Source organism: Bactrocera latifrons, unplaced genomic scaffold (assembly GCF_001853355.1).
Source record: "Bactrocera latifrons isolate USDA-ARS-PBARC rearing strain unplaced genomic scaffold, ASM185335v1 scaffold_363, whole genome shotgun sequence".
NCBI lineage: Eukaryota > Metazoa > Arthropoda > Insecta > Diptera > Tephritidae > Bactrocera > Bactrocera latifrons.
Window position 1 is genome coordinate 230719 of NW_017537005.1, and position 17882 is coordinate 248600.

A 17882-nucleotide genomic window follows, 5' to 3' on the forward strand; every position below is an offset into this window, starting at 1 on the left:
TGAAATAGATTATAACTGGCTAAAAAATTAGTTTTTGAGTGTCTATTATACCACGTGTATCCTAAAAGACTGATGTCATATCCTTTCCAGCAGACTTTTTCGTCCTTCCACGCCTGAGAACCGGTTCATAATATGCAGATCACTAGAATGACTATCGATTGGGCTCTAGTGTGAAATGATGAAGCTATGTTTCCACACACCGACGCAAAAATTTGGTTTTATTCCGATTTAAGAGCATTTAATCACTTGTGAGGCACCCATTTTTCACAGAGCTTTCGCCTGGCGTTGTCCTCGGTGCTCATTTCGCCTGATTCCAGCTTAGCAAATATCTTTTCAACGGTGGATTTCCCTGAGCCCAAAATTAATAGTATTTTCTCCCAAAAAGCAAAGCCTTATTAACACACGAAATGTTTTATGATCCTTTTTTTTTTCAAATCTCTTTAACTAATAGTTATAATACAACTAATAGAAATCATGTAGACACTAATAGTAGTATTATCTATGTATCAGCCACAGTTAAGCGTGGACTTCTAGTGCTTTATGTGTTACAGTGATCAGATTTAGTTCAAACATGCGCCGTTTTGTTCGACAATCTGTTTCCATCTAGACGGCAACTTCATAATACCTCCCTCCTTATTTGTGAAGAACACGGACAGCCACTTTTCACAAGCCTTTTTGAGTTCAACTTTACACCAACAAAAGCGTTAGCGATGGACAGGAACAGGTGGTAATCACCGACCGTTTTCGCTTGATGTCCGCTTCAAAAATGGGTTGAGTTCGTTCCGTTTTAGCAACATATCGCAGGCGTTGATTCGGACCAGAAGGTTTTTTTGCGTCAAATTATCCGGCACCTAATCATCAAGCTTTTTTGTGTATCCAGCCTTCTGCAGATGGTTTAAAATGGTTTGGTGACTAACTTCCATCTTCTGGGCAATGTCACGAGATGCCACATTTCGGTCTAACTCGATTTTTTCCATAATTTGATCGATATTCGTCGTCACAGGTCTTCCACCGGGTGGCTTATCCATGGTGTTGTTTTTACCCGCTCTGAATCGTCGAAACCATTCCTCCGCAGTTCGAAGTGATAGAGTACCATCCCCCAAAACACCATTAATCTTACGATTTGCCTTTAACAAAGGAAACTTTAAAATTGCGCGAATTTCGGCGTTAGTGAACTAAATATTTACACGTCTATAACTATTGGACGCAATATCCAAACTAATCATGCATAGCGTCGTTTCGTAGGTTATGTCAAGACCTTTATAACGATATGGCAATCTAAAAGTTTGAGAGAATATTTTTAAATGTCTGCACATTTGATGAACTACTATGAGCACCAAATAGTTAGAATTTGATCATAGTTTTAAAATTATTAAAGTAATCCCCTTGGTTCCACTTATACTAACGTTTTCTTTTCCTCGAAACAAAAAAAAACTCAATTTCCGGTAAAGCTTTCAATACACGACTCCAAACGGCTTTAACGGTGCAGTCGTTAGAGTTTGTTGGATAGCCAGGAGTCATATGGATTTAAATTAGGCAAATATGGTGGTTGCTGAACGAAAATTTGGCGAAAGACTCAGAAAAATTAATGCGACGGTGCATTTTACTATAATCGTAATACATACCTCCAGAAGTTTTTATCCTCTTTTTATGAATAGCTTTGCGCAACGCCACATAATACTCAAATAGTATTCCTTGTTGACAGTTCAGAAGAAAACTGTCAACATAACCTCGATTTTTGACCAGCTTGGATGTGTTTTTTTGCTTCGGCTCACCCTTGCCACGTTATTCGATTATTGATTGTTCGTCTGTTTCCGGGTCGTAAGCATAGATCCAAAACTTATCATTAGTAATAAATGTTTCACTAAATCCTGCTAGTTGGAAAGGATTGTTTCACAGACGTTAACGTGATGCGGTTTGTGAAAAAATTTAATGATTTTGGAGTCAATCGTGTTTTCACTCTTCTTATACCGAAATGATCTTTTAAAATGGGATTTTTCAACGATGCCAGTAAGATCTGTGACTGTTAATCGTTGATTCCCAGCCACCAATTACTTTCTTGTATTGACGTGTCGATCATCAGTTGATATTGATGGCTGATGGGACTACACTTCAATTAGCTCAAAGCTAACCAAAAATACACATTTTGAGAAGTTAACAATAATTGTATAATATTGAATTGAGTGTTATTGCAAGGATGAATTTACGAGATAGTGACGGAGCTGCCATCGTTACTAGATATTGCTATTGGCAGAAATTATCTGAAATAATATTACAACATTGTAAAGCCTTTGTACGATCAAATTTATTAATATAACCCTAAGAAATTAATGCATGACTTGCCTACAATATGACATGCGGACGCAAAATCTGGTAACCGAATTCTAAACAAAAAGAAAAAAAAAAAAACAACAAAATGAATGAATGAAATCAGCACAACTTGGCAATCTTAATTTTAACTGAGCACCAATTGATTGCATAACAAGCCGCCTTAAATTAAAAAAAAAAACTAATTTTACGACAACACAGTATCGCCACACCATTTGTATAATAAATCAGTGGTTTCAAAAAATACGCTACATAGTACACAAATAAATTGTCGTCAAGGAAAGTGTATACTATCTAGCCATATACAATATTCCGTGAAATTAAAATATGCGTCTGCTATGCCTGTTGCGTAGCATACCTAAAAGTGCATTTAAAATTCAAATTGTCCATTAAATTCAACCGGCAACCAGTTGCTTAAATTCCCTTAATTTACTGCGCTGCTCTTGCGTTCGCTTTGTAACCGCAATCGTTCAGCGTTGCGTGTAATTATTTCATCAATGCCTGAAATTGTTGTAAATAAATTTACTGTACATTGTAGCCTAGTTGCAGGCGGTCGCCGGTCAGGTCATGCACTAGCTGTACATAATTACCGGAAATGAGGTTAGTTTTGTGAGTTACTACTGTGTGCGCTGCAGTGCTAACGGTGATTTTCAGTAAAGACGGCAATTTGCAAAGATAATTAGTTTTGACGGTAATATAAAGTCGAGCACTGTCATAATTTTACATCTTAAATCACTCAGAGAAGAAGATAAAACACCGATATATTTCTTAGTATGAAAAAAAATTTTTTTAAGAAAAAATGTATAGTGATTCTTCGTTTGATTCCATTATTTGTCAATATTTAATACCATTACTTTTTCTTCTTAAAACGGTTTTGTTTGAGATTTGTTTTTGGCCATATTTTATTTTGTTTTATTTAATTTAATTTAATTTAATGTAATTTAATTTCATTTTATTTTATTTTATTTTATTTTACTTAATTTATTTTAATTTAGTTTAATGTAATTTAACTTAATTTAAGTTATTATAATTTAATTTCATTTCATTTACTTTAGTTTAGTTTATGTTTATTTCATTTATTTTAATTTGGTGCCATCGCATTTCACTAAATATTGTATTGCAAAATCTCTTAAATACAAGCAGCTCACTTATGAAATAAGAACTCAAAAATATTACCCGAAATTTCGAAGCCAATAAATGTCATGCATACTTTTCAGCGCCGATTACTTTTCAATGTCAAGTGCCAACACTAAAATTGTGCTCTTATTTATTTGACAGCTGGCTATTTGGCGATTGAAATATTTTTGTGCGAAAAAGTTTTTTCGGGTCATAGTTTCCAACAGTAAATGGTATGCTGCACAACAAATAAATTACAAAAGTTACTAATGATGATTGAACTACCAAAAATTTATTAGGCACTTGCCACTAAATTGACAAATAAATAACTTAAGTTGTGCATTTCCAAAGACAACCAAATAATACGATCAGAAGTTTGTTTAAATATTGCATTATTCAAGTTAATGCGCCTCAAAGTATGCTTTCATAAATAAAAATTATCATTTAAGCGATTATTAACAAATATAGCGATTATTCACTTTCATTTCCGGTATTTCTCTTCTTATTGAATTCTGGTTTTGTGATATTAACTAACTTTCCGCCGAAAGGTATGCAAGCAGTATGTGCACGTGACATTCCATGGTGGAAGTGGAACATTAGTTAAAAATACCATTAAACACTTTGAAGAAGAAAAACTTACAACTAATAAGTTTCAACCTATAAAAGCTATTTACGCAGCTAAAAGTCCACTCTCACCTCTATGTAAAATTCCCCAAAGCATCAAATTCAATCTGAAGAGTACCTACAGTTAATAAACAGACACAGGTATAGATTTATAAGGGGTGGAGATTTCAACGCAAAAAACATATAAAGCACTGCAGCCAACCGGAAGTTATGCATTCTCGAGTTTATCATAATATTGGCCTTTAGATAGCCAAAAGATTCCAGAACTGATAGTCGGCAAATAATTATCTGTCAATCAATCAGGGATATAGTCTTACCCTCCAATCTATGTAACCTATAGCGAACCCGTCATCTTTAAAAACAAAACAGCGGCCTATGCAATAAACCTACATATTAGGAATACTTTACCAAGATCATATAATATTATGAAATTAAATATTACTCTTTATTATATTCAGACCAACTGGTTACTGAAATTTTTACATTTTACATCAGGTATGCAATATGCAGCTTGGAAAAGCAATGGTATGCTGTAAACTCTCAATATTCCAATGATATTGGAGAATAATTATATTCGTAAATTGTATCAAACTCGTTTTTCAGTTGACAAATCTATTTAAACAAAAGTTTCTAAAGATCTTAATCGGAACATTAAGAGGATTAAAAATTAAAATTTCACAAAATATCTTCTGCCCATAACAATGAAAGAAATTTCGATAACTCTCTTTGGAAAAGCTGTAACAATTAATTACAATTACCAAAAACTCAAGTATGTTCCATTAAAACAGCGGCAGTATTTTTGGATTATTTAGCCAAAATATTCTCCCCATATGAAGCAAATGTGGATTATCCTCAGTGAAGAAAGCAAAAAGATCTGAAGTTACACAAGCAGTGAGCTGAGTGATGAAATCAAAAATTTGAAAAACGAGATATCCTCTGGTTAAGACCTGATTACTACCGAGTTTCTAAAGCAGCTTTCTCCAATAAATATAATAAGAAAGTATCAAAATTTTTAACACAACGTCTTTTTATCTTAAATACATTTCATTTTATAGAGAATTGCGCATTAGTTGGGATTTCGAGCTAACCATTCTACGATTGATCAAATCGACATAATTTCACACGTTATTGAAAAAGCCTTTGAGGAAAAAATTCTATTGTACTGTGTTTTTGATGCTTCAAAAGCGTTCGATAAACTTTGTCACAAAGGACCTCTTTTGAAATTGAAACTGATTGATCATAAAATCATATTTATCAGGCCGCTACTTCTACGTTAAACATTTTATCTTAAGAAAATAAAAGCATACTATTACACAAGATAGTGTTTTGTGTCTGGCAGTATTGATACCGCTTTGCTTACCAACAGCACGTGTCAACAATTTCAAAACAAAGCACTAAGACTAAAGCGCCTTGGTATTGTGGATGTGCTGATATAGCCGAAACTCGGTTAAAACCGAAATAATTACTAAAAATTGTAGTTGTACATATGTAAGATTGCTACAGCATTGTATTGCCAAAAGTAGCTATGTTTACTTCTAAACACCACCACCAAGGCAACTCAAACACATCATGCCTAGCGATCTTTTGAATTAACCAATATTTTTGGAGTAGTTTTGCAATTTTTTAATAACTATACGCTTAAATTATATTAAGGTTGCTTGTTAGTCCTTCTTTTGCATGATATGATGTGTATTCGTATATGGTATTGGCCAATAATTTGGACATAATCAACTTAAAATTATAAAACATATTATATATGTAACAGACCGCAGTTTAGTTTCTTCAGCCAAAACTTCATCGATGGTACGTATTAAACTGCAGCAGTCAACTAACAGAAATTAGTGAAATTTTCAATTTCTTTTCAAGCACAAAATCAACTTTCACTTTCAAAGTTTTAAAATCAAATCAAAGAAAGCTCGTAAGTAACCCTTAAATGCGCTTAATAAACTACATTGTTAGCCTACTGTAAGAAATAAAAAATTAAATTGTTTTTCACTTTTTTTCCTCAACTTTATTGAAGTTGCTTATGTTCCTACTTTCACTGCTCACTGTCCAAATGTTTTCGCAGTTTTCTTCTTGTCATTTTGGAGTTACTAAACTTTTACGCATTCGCTGCGTGTAAACGCATTTGAAAACTTTGTTAAACTATTTTACACTTCTTAATCAGTTTTCAGTTTGACTTTCATTGCGGCATTTATTGAGTGTACTATGTTGGTTATTTGGCTGATGTGACTTGAGAATGCAGTATAAAATTAAGCGCACACTCTAACACGGTATGCCTGGTTGACTTGTGACGGAATCCAAAAACACAAAAAATTTTGAATCTTCTATTTAAGATAAAGTGATACAAAATGTTATTAAAATAAGGGCGGAAATAAAGAAGTTAGTTGGGAAAAGACATTTTATTAAAATTAAAAATATTTTCAACGGTGTCGATTTCATTCCCCCATTGAGGCATGTAAAATAAAATTTAAGATAAAATTAAGAAAAAGTGTGGTAATAACCAAAATGAAACTTTTCTTTATTTTAAAAGAAAATATTCTCATTTATTCATATTATCTTTTTATAAATATAAAAGAAATGTTCTTAAATATATTTAATATCTTTGACAGCTAAACTTGTACCTTTTCCGTACAAGTGACAACTCTCTCAAAAATATTCAGCTTACAAATCCTGTATTATAGATCATTTACCACTCGCGGCAATGTAGATCTTTGAGAATCCCAAAAACCGATGACTCTCATCTCAAACTCGAAATTTTTTGCAAGACACGCGCCAGGCCTGCTTTTTATAATGGCTCAATAGGACGGTGAAGCTAAGTATTTATCGCATCACCCTTGTGTTTATTAAATTTTTAGAATTAAAATACTTTTTGATTTACAAATATCCATCTTTCGGTTACTATTCATTCAAAAAAATATTAAAATAAAAATAGACACATCGGGAAAAAGCTATGGCCGTATATACCTTGATACCAATCAGAAGGTTTGTACTGTATTTAGGCGGATTGAAATCATTGCCACACCCACATAAGTGTATTACTTAAAAGTACCTAAGGTGATTGAACTCACCTACCGATTAATTTCCAAATCTCATATTAATCAAAATTTCGTAACTCGCACACTATTTGACTGAGACATAGGCTTTCGAAGAAATAACTCATGTATCAATACAGAAGCTAACATTAAAGTTAGCTAGCCTAAATAATACCCCTGCTACATGAAAATGGTTGAAATCGGTTCGTATATCGCAATAACCACCACTCACCATATTTGAGGTCTGCGTTCTTCCGTTTCAAACGATTTCGTAGGTATTGGTAGGTATGTGAGCTATCTGATCCCAACTATATTGAATTACTTTCTTTCTAACAGTCTTTTAAGGGGCATAGCACAGCCTAAAAGCAAGCAATTTTTAGAATTAAAAACTATCAATTTTTAAGACTACAAAAATTTTACAAGTATCAGTTCATTACAAACAATCTCTATTGAGCCGAGCGGTTACACTTAGAAGCTTTGAAAAGTATTTTAAAATTTCATACAACATTTTATTTTGGTATTTTGAAAGATATAAGCTATCGAAACATATACCATAAAAAATAGGTTAGGTTAAGTTAGTCTGGTAGGCCAATGAGCCACGCACAGACCAGTTTTGGTCCTATGCGATACTAGTTAGAGTTCAGTTACTAGGTCCATGAGTAGTAGTCATACTTTAGGATGCCGAATTTCAATAGATCCTGCGGTCTTGCCATCGATACTACTTGCAATATATCATACCGAGCAGATCACAGATGCTTACGGCAAGACAAGCAAGGTGCCTTGCTCTAGTTCCTGCAAATTTCTCGATCGGGCGTTCGGGTGTCGCCACCAAACAGTGACTAGTTATAAATTTTATGTACTTCCGATCTATCGTTTTGCTCATGACTTTTGTACCCAGATAGCTCGTTCCATCCGGTTGTGATTGTATTTACCATGCTTCAGCTTGTCGTATAGACAATGCATGAAATTCCCAATGTTGATCACATTTCACCATTCTTGGCAATCTCGTCCACAATTCCATTAGCCGCGAAGATATAAAGTAAAGTTGCTTGCTTCTGGCAACACTTTCCACTGCTGCCTTGCTTTCCAAAACACTTCTGGCTGATATGCGATACGAGGTTACTGCCTTGATTAACGTCTACGTAGACGTTGATTCTGGAATTGCCTACAATTGCAGTAGAGATCAGCTCCGCGGCTTTCGCAATAGCAAAGATCTCCAGTTGAACTTAAAAGACTTAAACTTTGGACAGTATATCCCCGCACCATCTCAATCCTCCATTTTTGAGCCATCCGTATATCTTTACGCCAACCATCTTTTCCTTTGAATCTTCTTTCCCAGTTACAAAGTGTCAAGCCGCCGTTATCCACAGAGCTATGCTCGAAATTTTCTTAAAGACGCCGATAGCGCCGATTTTTCTGCGCAGTTTTCAGCGAAGGGGTCGATAGATGGCAGGTTTAGTACCAGTTCTTAAATTACCCGTTATGCACGGTGCGGCGAGCATTAGAACCCTTTACACTGGCTTCCGGTAGGTAGATTTCCGTACGCCTGCCCACCATACTACTGCACTGTAGAGCAGAAGCGGAGGTAGCCCTGCACATTGCCGAGTACCTGCACAGATTTTCTTGATCATTTTAGCGTCGTTCCATTTTGCTCTTCGTCAAAAGGCTTATGTTCCAGCGTTGTATAATAGAATCAATACCACTGACTGCATACTATGCAAAATAGATTCATTCGAGACGTTGTTGAAAGCTCCAGAATTGTTCAGAAACTTAATGCTTCCCATAAAAATCGCCTTTAGCCATTGCACGGATAGAGAGAGCGCAATCTGTAACAATGCTGGAATGATTCCGTTCGTACAGGGAGATTTGTATTGGGCGAATGAGCGAATTGCCAATTGTATATTATCCTCCATAAAGATGCACTATGATTTTTTTTTTTGTAAATTGTCTTAATTTTGAAACTGACACATAAATATCAACATGTTATAAATTTTAACATATTAAGGACAATTTTGTATTACCGGTGACATCATTTTTCAATAATTTCAAGAACTCTCTTCCACATGTTTCCACTTAGAATATTATTCCATTACTGAGTATAACTATACTACATATTATAGTAGTTACATAACAACTAATAACTGTAGAACAGTAAAGTACTTTAAGCGGTAATAATAACGTAAACGGAAACGAAATTTGATATGCATGCGGCAACACGCGCACATTTCGCATTTCTATAAAGCAACTTTTGTGGCAGAAAGATATGCAAAAATACACAAAAAACAACAAATAAACACAAGTAGATATGCCAAGCTACACTTGTTTTTGCAGACGAACACACTAACACAAACACAACATGCATTTTTAGTTTTATATGTATGTAATAAACGCAATACCGCTGAGAACTGATTCAACAATGACGCAACACTTGTCGGCAGTTTTGCACTCACATACATATTAACACTCCAAAACGTATGTAAAACCATTGTACTCGTAGTAGTTTAACAGTAAGCAGCAAATGTGCTACACAATATTATTATTAGTTGTATTATTATTATTGTTTCACTTCGCTTTGGTGACATTATTGTCGCACATGCTCCTTTTTGCTACAATTGTTACATTGTGTAATACAAATTTCCGCTTGTATGTTGCGGCGTATACCCGCTGAGGACCATGTTTACGCGTCTCGTCTCTCCAGGGCAAAGCAATTATTTGGTATTTGTATATAAATTGAGTTACTTTTGTTGTGGTTTTCGCTGTTGGGCTGACTATTTCCATTGAAATTACTGCCAAAGCGTATGTAGTTGTTATTGCTGTGGTTGGTTATGCTGCCCGCTGGGTAAATTACACGTGACACGCAACTGCTGATATGTGCAACATGTGGCAAGCGGTATGTAGCAAGATGGTTCCTCACAAAATCTTGTATCATTTCGACGCACATATTTGCTAGACGATTGTTGTTATACAATATATGTATATATAACTATATATAGTATAATAAGTGTGGAGTTGCCTATGCTGTCCTTGGCCTTGTGTTTTGTTTTTCTTTTTTTTTTTAACGCAAAACTTTTTCGCATCGCCCTTGGCTTGAATGGAGTTTGATTTTATTTTATTCTCTTTCTCTTCAATACAAATAAAATTTCCAAAGTTTTTTATCGAGTTAATAATAATTTGATGTTTTCCTTTTAGTTTGTGATTCTTTGGCAAATATGTTGTGATTTCTTTTCACACGCTGTAATTTTGGGAAATTTTTTGAAAAGAAAAATATTTGTGCTTCGTAACTTTTCATGAACCGTGCATTTGAACCGAAAACAAATTGATAAATAGCTGGTTGAAAAAATAATCAGAACGACATTGAAAAATTAAAGTTTCAGTATTGCATAATATTGAATTAAACTCTAAAAATATGTAATATTCGATCACTATGCTATGATATGAAACAGCGGTCAATGTGTATATGGTATACAATTGAAATTCAGACAGAATTTTTTCTAATAGTATGAAAGGTATGTTTGTCTCTTTGTTACAAATGGGTTGAATCGAGTCAATACTTCCCTTAGGTAACTTTATACCGAATATATCGGTAAGTATTTTAGTTGTATTAATAAAATTGAGAGAGCGTCTTTCCTTATAACAATGTGTCGTACTTCTTTTCACGAGTCTTTTTCAAGATTTTATGTGTGGTGGATGCTAGGTCAATGTTGTTCCTAGAACGAAGCCACACTAACAGACTGCATTGATTTTTTTTTTACCATGGGATTGGGTAGAACACACTTAAATTCCATGCTTTACTGTATTCTGCAAATAAGCTGATGCATACTCCTTGTCAGTTCTACGCCACCGTATTTGAATAGCTCGACCGGCAATCCATTGTCCAATGGCATCATCATCTCGTTATGCTTTCACTGCCATTCAGCAGGCAGGAAAAGTGTTCTCTCTATAATTTCAGTATGATCTGGACATCAGTCACTAGGTTACTTCCGGGGGTTCTACAAGAGTATGCTCCGGTCTTGAAATCTTCTGTTATTCGCAACATATTTTTGTAGAATTTTCAAGCATCACTCTTGTCGGCCAGCTTGTTAAGTTCTACGCCCTTCGACCTGTCTCTTTTTTTTTTTGTCTGCAAATGCGCCTTGCTTCTCTATTAAAATCTCGTTTTCTATCCCATTCCGCACGTATTATAGTCGTTGCCAGGCAGTTTGTTTTCTCTTCACTGCGACACGACACTCCTTGTCGTATCAGCTGTCTTGTCCGAAAACTATATATTTGGCCTTTCCCTACTGGTTACTATACAAGGTATGTTCCAAAGTTGGAATCTAGCGCCCCCTGGTGGCGCCATTTATGTATATTTCGACTCGTGCGTTAGAATCCGCTATCTTTACCGATTGTCCAGTGAGAATTTCATGAAATTTCATTGATTGGAAGTAAAGTAATTGCGTTTTAAGTGTCAGTATGTTTGTGTTATCGGTGTGAAAATGAGCATCGAACAAAGAGCCGACATTAAATTTTGTTTTAAAATTGGTAAAACTTTTACCGAAACGTTTCAATTGATGAAACAAGTGTATGGCGATGATTGCCTATCCCGTAGCAGAGTACATGAGTGGTTTCAACGTTTTCAAAGTGGTCGTGAGGATATAAATGACGATCAACATGTGGGCCAATCAAAATCCGTGATCACCGGGAATTCTATCGAAACTGTGATTGAATTCATAAAAATCAGCCGAAATCATCATTGAAATTCATGGATATGGAATTGAACATCTCCGAAATATCGATTTATCGCATTTGAGCGATGCCTTCGGAGCCCAGGCCCTCCTCCGTATGTGATAATCGGTCGCACGATCATGGTGCACAACAATTTGGTTTGAAACCCCAATATCTCCCAGCAAGGCGATTGCATATCATAAGTGCCTTCGTAGCTTTGACCAATATCCTGCCTCTACATACATTTGTTCATATTCTCGACTATTAGGTTCCTTAGGCCAGGCAAAGGTCTTCGTCGCGTAAACGGGACGATGATCGTCTTTAAGCGTTTGATGTTTAGTCCAACACTTCTGCACCATCCCTTGGCTAGGTTTAGTCCCCTATGTACGATATCGCTGCTGTGGTAACCATGTCCTCTGCAAAGTCGACGTTGCGAGTTTTCGAGAGAAAAGTTCTGCGACAGATTTATGGTCCTTTGCGCGTTGGCTACGGCGAATATCGCATTCGATGGAACGATGAGCTGTACGAGATATACGACGACATTGACATAGTTCAGCGAATTAAAAGACAGCGGCTACGGTCATGTTGTCCGAATGGACGAAAACACTCCAGCTTTGAAAGTTTTCGACGCAGTATCCGCCGGAGGAAGCAGAGGAAGAGGAAGACCTCCACTCCGTTGGAAGGACCAAGTGGAGAACGACCTGGCTTCACTTGGAATATTTAATTGGGGCCACGTAGCGAAAAGAAAAAACGACTGGCGCCCGGTTGTTAACTCGGCTATAGCGGTGTAAGCGGTGACTACGACAATCAAGAAAAAGAAGTTGAGATAATTATGATTTTCTAATAGCATGAAAGCATGTTTAAATATTTAGTGTATAAACGATTTTAACCCTCTAAAGTGTAGCAACCCCACTCAACTCAACCAGCTCCATAAATTTTCCTTTACACGTGTTTTTCTCAAAACATTGTCAAATATCATTAGCTCTTATAGAAGTATATGGACATCTGCATTTGTCATATACTTATAACCACATCAACGAGGAACATACCTAACAAATCAGTAGTTATTTGCCGTCCATTGGCTTTTCACACACAATTAAATGCAAGTTGTTGCAAATAATCATTACAATTACACATACTTTAAATAAAAAGTGGAAGAAAGATGCAAAAAAAATATACTTTGCGCCCATTAAATAATCTCCATCATTTAACACACACTTACCGCATCGAACAGCAGCAATGCGAAAGCAAAATAATATCAAGTCGTTACGGTAAAGAGATGTATTCAAGCGCATCTTAAGTACAGCTGCAACCACCTGACCGACTACATGAGTGCATAAAATGTAATGTGTGTTGTTTGGATCTATACAATTATATAGTTAGTGTTAGTAGCAAGCCAGCTGCAACATATTAATACACAAGCGCTCGGGTGTCGTGCAGCAACCATTTGCCGGCTGGCTTAAAACCATACGCTGCCGGTGCTTAAAACATAAGCCACCACGAAGTTGTAAAATCCAAAGGTGGTGAGTGCAAATGAAAACTGACTGCAGCCAGCAGCGCATAGCGTGCCGAGTAGCTCGCCTCTACGCGCCACTCGCCAACTAACGCCAGCGGCACATTCACCTTTTAATCACCCGCAAAGACTGGTAGGCAGCAAAAGGTCAGGCAGAATGACTGCATCGGCTGTCAGTAGCAAAATAAGCAGTTAGCAAAAGTTTATAATGACTATCAACATCGTTAGCTTCTCTTCCATTCTTCTCATCCATTTTAATTTCTTTTTCTCGATTTTAATTGTACTTTCGCTTATTTACCGCTTTCACTCGCAAAGCACTGCAGCCGAGTATCACATTTCTTTCACTTGTGTGTGTGTATTTATACACACATGAGAATTGCATTGCTACATACATATTAAGTGCACTCAAATTACACTGGTACGCTGTAGCGTATGAGCAACATAGTCGTTTGGTTGATTCTCTTGTTTTATTTACACTGAATTTTCATGATAGCTACAAGTTGTCGCTGTCAGTTTTTACTTAAACTAAACTTAATGCTTGTGTTCTGTAGTTTTAGTTTTAATGTTATTATTGTTAGTATTTAACGATTGATTGGCTTGTGAAACATGCAAACTTTTGGTTACAGTAAGTAGATTTTTAAACAAACTAGTATGTGAGCAATTTTGAGTTTTGTTTTCTGAGGGTGATATAAAATAGAAAGTTTTGGAAAAAAATTTAAATAAATAAGGCGAGATTTCTAAAAATAAAACCCAAAATAAATAAATAAATTGTTGAGCATTTATCAACTAAACAATTTATTTTAAGTGTAAACGAGATCAGACCTCATAACTAAAAGCTTTGAAGTTATTGGAGGAAAAACTAGGCATGTCCTTCTTCCTTGACAATTTTTTAACTTTTAACTTATTATAAATACCTTCAGATGCCCCATTTTAGAGTATTTTAAGCGTTTAATAAAAATGATGCTAAAACTCATTTTGAATTGCTAATTAATAGATATACCAGGTTGTTCAAGAAGTTTTGTCGTCATAATCTGCAAAATACGCTTCAACAGATGTTAGGCCTCTTCATTTGATGAAAAACGCTTGTCACGCATAAATTTTTGGAGTTCCGTAGACAAATGGAAGTCGCTGCGGGACAAAGCTGGTGAATACGGGGAATACTTCAACAATTCGAACTTTAATTTATGGACTTTAGCTATTGCTAGAACGCTCTTGTGACACGGTTCCATGTCCTGATGAAAAAGGATTTTTTCTTCTGCAAGCCGGGTCTTTTTTCACGAATTTTTTCCTTCAACTGGTACAAAAGGTTGCAATAGTAATCAGAATATTTTTTTTACTAGTTTGCAAGTAATCCACAAACAAAATTCCTCTAGCATTCCAAAAAGCTAATGTCGTAACCTTCTTAGCCGATTTCGGGACATGAACTCGTTTCGAAGTCGAACAACCAGGTTCCTACCGCTCTTTAGCCTCTTATTTTGATTAAGGATGATGGTAATAGACTCATCCGTAGTAATGAATTGATGTACAAAATCCACTTTATTCCTTTTAAATCGCTCCAAATATTGCTGAGAAAGTCGCATTCGAATGCGTTTTTTTTTTCATTGTTAGCGAATGCGGCACCAATTGTGCACACAGTTTTTTAAAAGCCAAAATTTTTCTTAAAATATGGCTCCCACTGCCTAATGATATGTGTAGAGGCTCTACGAAATCTCTCTCAGTCAATCGATGATATTGCAAAACTATGTACGCATTTTCGCTATGATTTCTGGAGTTGATGCGTGGATCGTCTTCAAGGCTTGTACGACCACGTTTAAATTCTGCAACCCGTATTTCTTCTGTTCTAATTGTATGTGAACAATCATTATACACTTTTAACATTTCTTCGGGAATTACTTTTGGTGTTACACCTTCCATTTTATCAATGCACGATATTAAATTTTTTCCATTGTATAAAAACACTGTGCCACGGCGACACTAAAGGGCTTGTAAACAAATAATGAATTGACAGACTGAAATGAAACTTTACATTCATTCAGAGTGTACTAACAAAACAAAAAAAATTTGAGCTAGTAGCAACGCCCTATCTTATCTAACGATTGTAATATTAATATTAAATGTTTTTAAGTAAAATAAGAAAAAACGTTAGCTTCGGTTGCACCGAAGCTAAATACCCTTCACAGGTGCATTAATGTTAGTAACTATGTGTTCAGCTTGTATGGAAGCTATATGTTATAGTAATCCAATCTGAACAATTTTTTCGGATATTATGTTGTTGTCTTAAAAAATTATCTATACCAAATTTCGTGAATATATCTTGTTAAATGTGAAAGTTTTCCATACAAGAACTTGATTCCGATCAATCCGTTTATATGGCAGCTATATGGTATAGTTAACCGATCTGAACAATTTCTTCGAAGATTACATTGTTGCCTTAGAAAATAATCTACACCAAATTTCGTGAATATATTTTGTCAAATGTGAAAGTTTTCCATACAAGAACTTTATTCCGATCGTTCAGTTTGTATGGAAGCTGTATGCTATAGTGAGCTGATCTGAACAATTTCTTCAGAGATTACATTGTTGTCTTAGAAAATAATCTATACCAAAATTCCATATAGGAAGTTGATTCCGATCGTTCAGTTTGTATGGAAGCTGTATGCTATAGTGAGCTGATCTGAACAATTTCTTCAGAGATTACATTGTTGTCTTAGAAAATAATCTATACCAAAATTCCATATAGGAAGTTGATTCCGATCGTTCAGTTTGTATGGCAGCTATATGTTATAGTGGTCCGATATCGGCAGTTCCCACAAATGAGCAGCTTTTTGAAGAGAAAATGACGTTTGCAAAATTTCAAAACGATATCTTAATATACAGACAAACGGACAGACAGACAGACGGATATGACCAAATCGACTCAGCTCAACATACTGATCATTTATATATACACTTTATAGGGTCTCCGACGCTTCTTTCTGGGTATTACAAACTTCGTGACTAACTTAATATACCCTGTTCAGGGTATAATAAGGTTAAGTTCGTTTGGAGGCTAATGAACCACGCATAGACCAGTTGTGGTCCTTTGCGATACCATATGAAGTGTCGTCACCTAGGCTATGAGGAGTAGTCAAACTTTCGAATACCAGAGCGTGTTGTGTATTTTAATATTATAATTTATGTGATATTTTAACGACACCTCTTCCAGTAACTCACATTGAGATTCCCTCAAATGCTTGAACCACTTTACCAGGCCATACGTAGTAGTCATCCTTCAGAGTTCCAGCACATCATGCAAATTTTAGCAAGTTATGTGGCCACAGTTACGCCCCCTTTTCCAGTGTCTTACATCGTGTGACTCCAAATAATAGAAGCTTTGCCTTGCCAATATAGGACAAGTGCTTAAGAGATACACCATTGTGTCCCTAGTGCCTTATTTTTGATATTTCCAAAAAGTGTCATACACAACCTATAGGCGTGCGCTGCCACCAGACAACGGCCTGTAAGTATTCCAGCCAGGCTACTTCAGTTCCTTCTATAGAGCGCCAGTAGGAACTTTGTGTATTTAAGATCTACCGCTTATTACCGCATTACTTATGCAGTTTTGCACCTCTGTAAATCATTTCACCGCGCTGTAACCATCCTTGTCATGCTGCTGTTAAGATCATCCTATAGACAATATATGGATTAGCTAATATCTTTCACGTTTTCGGCTGACAGCTACATGTACAAAGGGCATTATTGGCCTTCCTTATTACTTAGTCTTCAGCAATTTGCTGCACCAGACCACCCTAAGGCAATGGGCTTATTGATCGACAAATTTGCCCCATTTATCGAAGAGAGCCATCCTTTTCAAAGAAAATTCCACTTATTCTAAAACTTAGCTTACTCGGCATTAAATATGGTTATAAGTGGTGGTCACAGCATTAATAATGTTGTGTAGCATAAATTAAATTAAATAATAGTAAAGTAGTTATTTTAGAATTAATAATAATGTAATGTAATTTATTTTATTTACAGACAACTTGTGACAGACTTGTGTCGGTAAGTGTATGACAACATTTCTTTATATTCGTATTAAATAGATCCAGACCTAGTAGTTTCCCATTCGGAGACAAAATTTCTTCTTGATAAAAGCGCTCTTGGGGTATCTATAGTATTGTTTTCAATAATTTTTCCACAGTTTTGTATTGAAAGCTTATGAGAACTAATGATTTTGGTGCTTTAAGAGAGAGAATTACATCTCTACAAACTAAACATTTGTCATAGAGATCTCCAGAGCTGGCATACAATAAGTTGAATACGGCATTAGAATTTCAGGGGTGTAGTATGCAAATTATCCGAGTTAGACAGTATAATGGTTGACGTTTTTCTCTTTCTATGTAAAGCTATACTTCTTTCAACATCACCATATCTTTTAAAAATTAGTCTATTGACCTTTCAAATTTTCATATCAAAGGTATTTATATATCGGGTGATTTTTTTGAGGTTAGGATTTTCATGCATTAGTATTTGACAGATCACGTGGGATATCAGACATGGTGTCAAAGAGAAAGATGCTCAGT

The 17882-nt window shown here is 35.6% G+C and overlaps 1 protein-coding gene across 3 annotated transcripts in view; it reads left to right on the forward strand.

Annotated features, from left to right (window-relative positions):
* LOC108971891 (short neuropeptide F-like) overlaps positions 1-17882 on the forward strand; it is a gene marked incomplete at its 3' end in the record, with an annotated part of 181317 nt that overhangs the window by 128629 nt on the left and 34806 nt on the right. The window contains 1 exon segment of one of the 3 annotated variants that reach the window (XM_018938222.1): positions 17338-17361. 3 annotated transcript variants of the gene reach the window in all.